This window comes from Canis aureus, chromosome 19 (assembly GCF_053574225.1).
Source record: "Canis aureus isolate CA01 chromosome 19, VMU_Caureus_v.1.0, whole genome shotgun sequence".
Taxonomy (NCBI): Eukaryota; Metazoa; Chordata; class Mammalia; order Carnivora; family Canidae; genus Canis; species Canis aureus.
In genome coordinates this window covers 51,822,110-51,829,678 of record NC_135629.1, presented here as the reverse complement: position 1 = coordinate 51,829,678, position 7,569 = coordinate 51,822,110, and positions in this window count along the sequence as shown.

The window sequence follows — 7,569 nt, the reverse complement described above, 5'->3', positions numbered from 1 at the left end:
TCCCAGATTTTATTTCTTTAAGTAATCTCTCTACCCAACATTGAGCTCAAACTCACACCCCTAAGATCAAGAGTTGCTCACTCTACCCACTGAGCCACCTGGGGCGCCCCTCATGTCAACTCTTTAGTACAATGTCCAGTATTGAGTAAGGGTTGTATCAATCAGAATTTGCTCAGTTGGAAGTTCCAGAAAAAAAAAAAAGCAAACAAAACAAAACAAACAAAACTAAGTTCAACTAAAAAAAAAAAAAAAAAAAAAAAAAAAACCACCTCAAACTCATCTGAGGAAAAAGAAGAAACCAAATGACTCCTGTAACTAAAAATCTAGGGGCCTAGGAGTTGGGTTGACTTTAGGCATCGCTGGATGAAGAAGCTCCAGTGTCACAGGACTCTAATTTGTCTCCTGGCTCTACTGGCTTTTATCTCCTCAGGGCCCCCTTTGGGTGGCACGGGTTCTGTCTGGTACTAGAGATCCATTATTTCCCCTCAGCAACTACTTGAAAAGAGATATCCAACTGCCCCCAAGGTTTCAACAGATGTCCTAGTACTGCATTTCATTGGTCCAGCTAGGATCACATGACACAACCAAACCAATGACCACGCCTAAGGGTTGGACTGCTCTGATTGGCCGGGTCAGAGGATCATCCCAAATTGGCGGTCATCCCAAATTTGTAACGCACCTCTATTCGAGCCAATATAAGTCCTTGAGCCTTGGTAGGTTGTTTCAGGTGTCTGAGGTGGGAAGGCGTGGAGTGTCAGAAAGGTGGAGTTCACTTTGGGCCAGTTGAGTGTGAGATGCCTCCCAGCCATCACATGTTGCCCCTGAATCATCAACTGGATAGAAGTCCCCATTCATCGGGTGTCTTGGTGGCTCACATTCTTTTTATGGCTTTTATGGAAATGTAATTTCATTTCCCTTTGAAGGATACAATTGGAAAGTGTCATTATTATGATGTATGACTTCTCCACCTGGAGATAATTGCCCACTTTTTTTTTCTCCTTCTTTTTTTTTTTTTTAATTTTTATTTATTTATGATAGTCACACACAGAGAGAGAGAGAGAGGCAGAGACACAGGCAGAGGGAGAAGCAGGCTCCATGCACCGGGAGCCCGACGTGGGATTCGATCCCGGGTCTCCAGGATCGCGCCCTGGGCCAAAGGCAGGCGCCAAACCGCTGCGCCACCCAGGGATCCCCAGGGATCCCTTTTTTTCTCCTTCTTATAAGTTCTGGCAGTACATCTCAATTCAGCTTTCCAAATGATCACACCATCCAGATAATCTATAGGTAACATTCTGTTTTCCTCCTGAGTTCTTTCCGATGGGCAGTTTGTCCTGCCATCCTCCCAGGAATTATCTTCAGTTTCCATATTGGGACACCTGTTTTCCTCTATCTCGTGTCTTCCTTTTTTCTTCCCAGTTTGCCCCCTTGTTTTGTTGGGGTGCATCCTCCAATAACTTTCTAAGAATATGAGCATAGGCGATAACATGTTTTGAACCCCTCTGTATTTGGAAATGTCTTTTTTTTTTAAGATTGTATTTATTTATTCATGAGAGACAGAGAGAGAGAGAGTCAGAGACACAGGCAGAGGGAGAAGCAGGCTCCATGCAGGGAGCCCGACGTGGGACTCAATCCCAGGACCCCAGAGCCATGACCTGAGCCGAAGGCAGATGCTCAACCACTGAGCCACCCAGGCATCTCTGTATGTCAGTCACTTCTGAGAAGAGGCATTGGAAAGCCCAAACGCACTTCTCTAGTCTCCCTCTTGTCTCTCTGTGGCAGTGAGTTCAACATGATGCAGCCACAAGTCAGTGGGTTGCCTCATCAGCCTGAGCCCCTGGGTGACTGTGTGGAGCTGAGCCCCTGTCAGCTGGTAAAGGATGAGTAACACAAGGGAAAAATAAACTGTGTTTGTGTTAACCTACAGTGCTTCGGACTTGTTTGTTACTGCAGCAAAACTTGACTTATGCTAACATAGAATCCACCTTCAATCTGGCTTCCTCAGAGAAGTCCTCCTGGATCACAGCTGCTAAACTAGCTTACTTCCCCCTGTTGTCAGCTTGTATTTTCCCACATGACCCTTGCCGTAATCATAACTGTGAAATTATTTGTGTAATGAGCTCATCATCCAACTCCTGCAACCCACTTCCAAGACCCCAAGAGGAGAGAATGGTATTTGGGTCACTCAGTGCTGCAGCCCTGAACCCAGGACAGAGCCTGGCCCAGAGTAGATGTTCAGGATACATTTGCTGAATGGAAGAAGAGTTTTACATCCCTTCTGCCAAAAAGGTAGCAATGAGCAGAACTTATTCCTGGAGCATTTTTTCACACAACTCTTGACGTAATAGAGGTGTGAGAGGCAGCATATGATGCCTCAAGGAAGCAAAGGCAGTTTGACCAGGAGAGTGGTTGATGGTGAGGAAGCATCTATCTTCATATTTAGTTTTCTTCAAGAGTGTGTAATTTATTCTAGCAATGGCTCAGCCTGGGAGGGATTTCCAGGGCCTGATGTATTTCAGTAAGGGGGCTGGGAACGGGGTGGAGAGGCATAGAGGCATTCTTGGAACTGCTGAGAGACCCAGGAGAAAATTCATGCACTGATGCCAAGATACAGTTACCAGAAGACGATCCTACCTTCCTGAATTCCACTCAAGTGCAATTTTGCATCTGTGCCCTCACGTTAGCACATCACTTTGTTCCTTCGACTTTACTGAGCTATGGCTGACATACGACAAACTGCATGTACTTCCAACATTGCAGTTCTTCCACAACTTCTCCAGCACTGGGCATGGGCTTTCTATTCTTTTTTTTTTTTTAAGATTTTATTTATTTATTCATGAGAGACATAGAGAGAGATAGAGGCAGAGACACAGGCAGAGGGAGAAGCAGGCCCCATGCAGGGAGCCCGAAGTGGGACTCCATCCCGGGTCTCCAGGATCACACCCCGGGCTGAAGGCGGCGCTAAACCGCTGAGCCACCCGGGCTGCCCAGAATGGGCTTTCATTTCTTTCATTTTAGCTGTTCTGGTGGGTCTGTAGTAGTGTCACGCTGTTTTGCATTTCCCTGATGGCTGATGATGTTGAGAATATTTTGTGTGCTTATTTGGCATTCATTTCTTTCTGTAAAAAAACATTTTATTTATTTATTATTTGAAAGACACAGAGCTTGAGCACAAGCAGTGGGGAGGAGGAGAAAAAGAGGCAGAGGGAGAAGCAGACTCCCTGCTGAGCAGGGAGCCCGATGTGGGGCTTGATCCCAGGACCCGAAGATCATGATGTAAGCTGAAAGCAGTTGGTCAACCGACTGAACCACCACAGCACTCCCATTTATCTCCTTTTGTGAAGTCTATTCAAAGCTTTTTGCCAGTGTTTTTATTGGGTTGCTAAGTTTTTATTTTTTATTTAAGATTTTATTTATTTATTCATGAGAGACAGAGAGAGAGAGAAGCAGAGACACAGGCAGAGGGAAAAGCAGGCTCCCTGCTGAGACCCTGAGGCAGGACTGGATCCCAGGACCCCAAGATCACACCCTGAGCTGAAGGCAGATTCAACTGCTGAGCCACCCAGGCGTCCGTGCTAAGTTTAAAATGCATGGTGGCTATGAAGATTATCACTGGGGATAAGAGTAGCTCCCCTGCTGTATGACCTCCATACCTGAGCCTCTCCTTCCTCATCTGTAAAGAGGGAAGAAGTGCACCTACCTTATAGCGTAGTGCTGAGTGTGAAGTACTTGAGACAGATAAAGTCAGGGGGGCGCCTGGGTGGCTCAGTGAGTTAAGTGTTGTTGGACTCTTTTTTTTTTTTTTTGGATTATTGATTTTGGCTCAGGGTTGTGATCTCAGGATCATGAGGTTGAGCCCTGAGTTGGGCTCTGTCTCAACAGGGAATCTGCTTGAGAGTCTCTCTCTCCCTCTACCCCTTGCCCCATCTTCTCACTTGCTCTCTCTCTAAAATAAATCTTAAAAAAAAAAAAAAAAGACAGGTAGGGCACCTGGGTGGCTCAGTCAACTAAGCATCTACCTTTAGCTCAGGCCATGATCCTGGGGTCCTGCAATTGCACCCCGCATGGGGCTCCTTGCTCAGCAGTTTCTCCCTCTCTGTCTGCTTGCCACTCTCCTTGCTTATGCTCATTTTCTCTCTCTTTCCCTCTTTGTCTGTCAAATAAATAAAATCTTAAAAAAAAAAAAAATGGGGCCCTGCCCTAGCCCGGGGGAGGTCAGGACAGGCCTCAGAGCAGATGACGGACAAGCTGAGGCCTGAAGGGGAGGAGGCACCACAGGCAATGTTAGTTTCCCACGGCTACCGTAATAAATTACAGCAAAGAAGTGGCTTGAAACGGAAATGATTCTGGAAGCTAGAGTCATGGTGTCAGCAGGGCCATGCTCTCTCCGAAGGCGCTGGGGGCCGGAAGAGACTCCTTCCTTGCCTCTTGCCCAGCATCTGGTGGCAACTGGGGTCTTTGTTTCGTAGGTAAATAACTCCCATCTCTGCTGCCATGGTCCCTTGACCTTCCTCCCGGTGTCTATGTCTCTGTCTTTTCTTTTTCTTTTTTTTTAATTAATTAATTTTTAGTTTTTAAAGGCTTGATCTATTTATTTGACACAGAGAGAGAGAGCACAAGTAGGGGGAGTGGCAGACACAGGCAGACGGAGAAGCAAGTTCCCTGCAGGGAGCCCGATGCGGGACTCGATCCGATCCCGGGGCCCCAGGATCATGACCTGAGCCAAAGGCAGGTGCTCAACCGCTGAGCCACCCAGGTGTCCTGATGAGACCTTTTAAGATACATTCTCTCAGCAACTTTGAAATATATAATACAATATTGTTAACTATAGCAACCATGCTGTACATCACATCCCCAGGATTTATTTATCTTTTCTTTTTTAAGGTTGTATTTATTTATTTGAGAGAGAGAGAGCGTGAGAGAGAGCACGAGCAGGGGGAGGGACAGAGGGAGAGGGAGAAGCAGGCTCCCCGCTGAGCAAGGAACCCAACACCACCGGATCCCAGGACCCTGACATCATGATTCAAGCGGAAGGCAGACACTTAACCAACTAAGCCACCCAGGCACCCCAGGACTTATTTATTTTATAACTGGAATTGTGTACCATTTGACTCCCTCTACCCATTTCCCCACCCTCATCCCTTGCCTGTGGCAATCACCAATCTGTTCTCTGTATCTATGAGCTCATTTTGTTTTGTTCTCTTCTGTCTTGGTTGTTCAGGCCCTTTTTCCTAAAGATTCCTTATTATTGTTTAAAGATTTTATTTATTTATTTATTTATTTATTTATTTATTTATCTATCTATCTATCTATCTATTTATTTATTTATATTTTTTAAAAGAGATTTTACTTATTCATGAGAGGCACAGAGAGAGAGGCAGAGACACAGGCAGAGGGAGAAGCAGGCTCCCTGTGGGGAGCCTGATACAGGACTCAATCCCAGGACCCCAGGATCACTCCCTAAGCCAAAGGCAGACAGATGCCTCAACCACTGAGCCACCCAGGCACCCGCTCCTCTGCCCATTTTCTAATTAGATTGTATTTTTCTTTCTTTTTTTTAAATAAAGATTTTATTTCTGAGAGACACACAGAGAGAGAGAGAGGCAGAGACACAGGCAGAGAGAGAAACAGGCTCCACTCAGGGAGCCCCATGTGGGACTCGATCCCGGGTCTCCAGGATCACGTCCTGGGCCAAAGGCAGGCACTCAACCACTGAGCCACCCAGGCGTCCCATGATTGTATTTTTCTTTTCTTTTTTTTTTTTTTTTTTTTAAATTTTTTATTTATTTATGATAGTCACACACAGAGAGAGAGAGAGGCAGAGACACAGGCAGAGGGAGAAGCAGGCTCCACGCACCGGGAGCCCGATGTGGGACTCGATCCCGGGGTCTCCAGGATCGCGCCCTGGGCCAAAGGCAGGCGCTAAACCGCTGCGCCACCCAGGGATCCCCCATGATTGTATTTTTCTAACATAGCTACTAGAATTTCTAATATTATATCTCATGTATCTACTGAACAGTGCTGCTTTAGGGTTTTTTTTTGGCATTCAGAAACTGTCCATAAAAATAACTTGATGGGGCACTTGGGTGGCTCAGTCTGTTAAGCATCCAATTTATTTCAGCTCGGGTCATGATCTCAGGGTTGTGAGATCAAGGCCTGCCTCAGGCTCCAAGCTGGGTGTGAGCCTGCTTGGGATTGTCTCTCTCCTTCTCCCTCTGCTTCTCCCCCTTCCTCTCTAAAAAAAGAAAAAATAAATAGCTTGATAAATAGGTTCTTCCAGCTGTTGTGTGGATTAGAGGCATCAGAGTTGGCAGCCAGCCGCTACTGATGGGGGCCAGAATGAGAGGGTGGTGGTGACTAACAATGTTAATAGCGGTGGGGGGGGGTACCTGTTAAGCATCTGCCTTTGGCTCAGGTCATGATCTCAGGATCCTGGGATCAAGCCCCTGCTCAGTGGGGCGTCTGCTTGTCCCTCTCCCTCTGCCCCTCCCCACCACATTACACTTTCTTTCTCTCTCTCTAACAAATAAATAAAATAAAACCATTAAAAAAAAAAAAAGAATGTCAATAGCAACACTTCACAGTGAAGTGGTGGCTGGTGTGAGCGTGGCCCTGTTCTTAGTGTTCTGTGTATTCTTTTTTTTTTTTTTTTAATTTTTATTTATTTATTTATGATAGTCTCACAGAGAGAGAGAGACAGAGAGAGAGGCAGAGACACAGGCAGAGGGAGAAGCAGGCTCCATGCACCGGGAGCCCGACGTGGGATTCGATCCCGGGTCTCCAGGATCGCACCCTGGGCCAAAGGCAGACGCCAAACCGCTGCGCCACCCAGGGATCCCTGTTCTGTGTATTCTTTTCATCCTTCTTCCAAACCCTAGGAATGAGGCACTATTACTAAGCCCATTTGGCAGATGACAAAACTGAGGTGTAGAGAGGCCTGGCTGCAGCGTCTGCCTAGGTGGCCATGACTGTTGTGCTGCTTAGGGAGTATGAGGACAACCGTAGACAGACAGACAGACTCTGGTAAGGGAGGTGAGGGAGGCCAGGGGGTGGGGGTGGGGATGGGGCAAGGCTGTGGGAGGAAAGGCCAGTGGGACTGAAATGCAGGATCAATTAGGGGCATACTGCATTTGGGGAGCCTGAGGAACATTCCAAGGGGGACACCTATAGGCTGGACTCCAGTCTGGCACTGGAGACCCAGGTAGTGAAATGATGTGGTTGTGCTCATTCATTGGCAAGGGGGGTGAAGGCAAGGAATCCAGGGCCCCACCATATCCCCCAATGAACCAGCTTGACCAGGGAGGGGTGGTCAGCCACCAGATCAAACAAAAGAGGGTCGCCTGTGTCCCCCCACAAACCATCTGTCCCTTGCAACAAGTTCCCCTTTCTGTTCCACATGTTATTTGTTGCACTTACTGTGTTGTTGAGCACCTACTGTGTACATGCAGGCCACATGCTGAGTGTGAGTAGCCAGCAGTGACCAAGATGGACAGAGTCCCCTGGCCTCTTGATGTGGTGAGGACAGAGGTTATATACTTTTATGATCTGTGCTCTGGTCTGAATGTTTGTGTT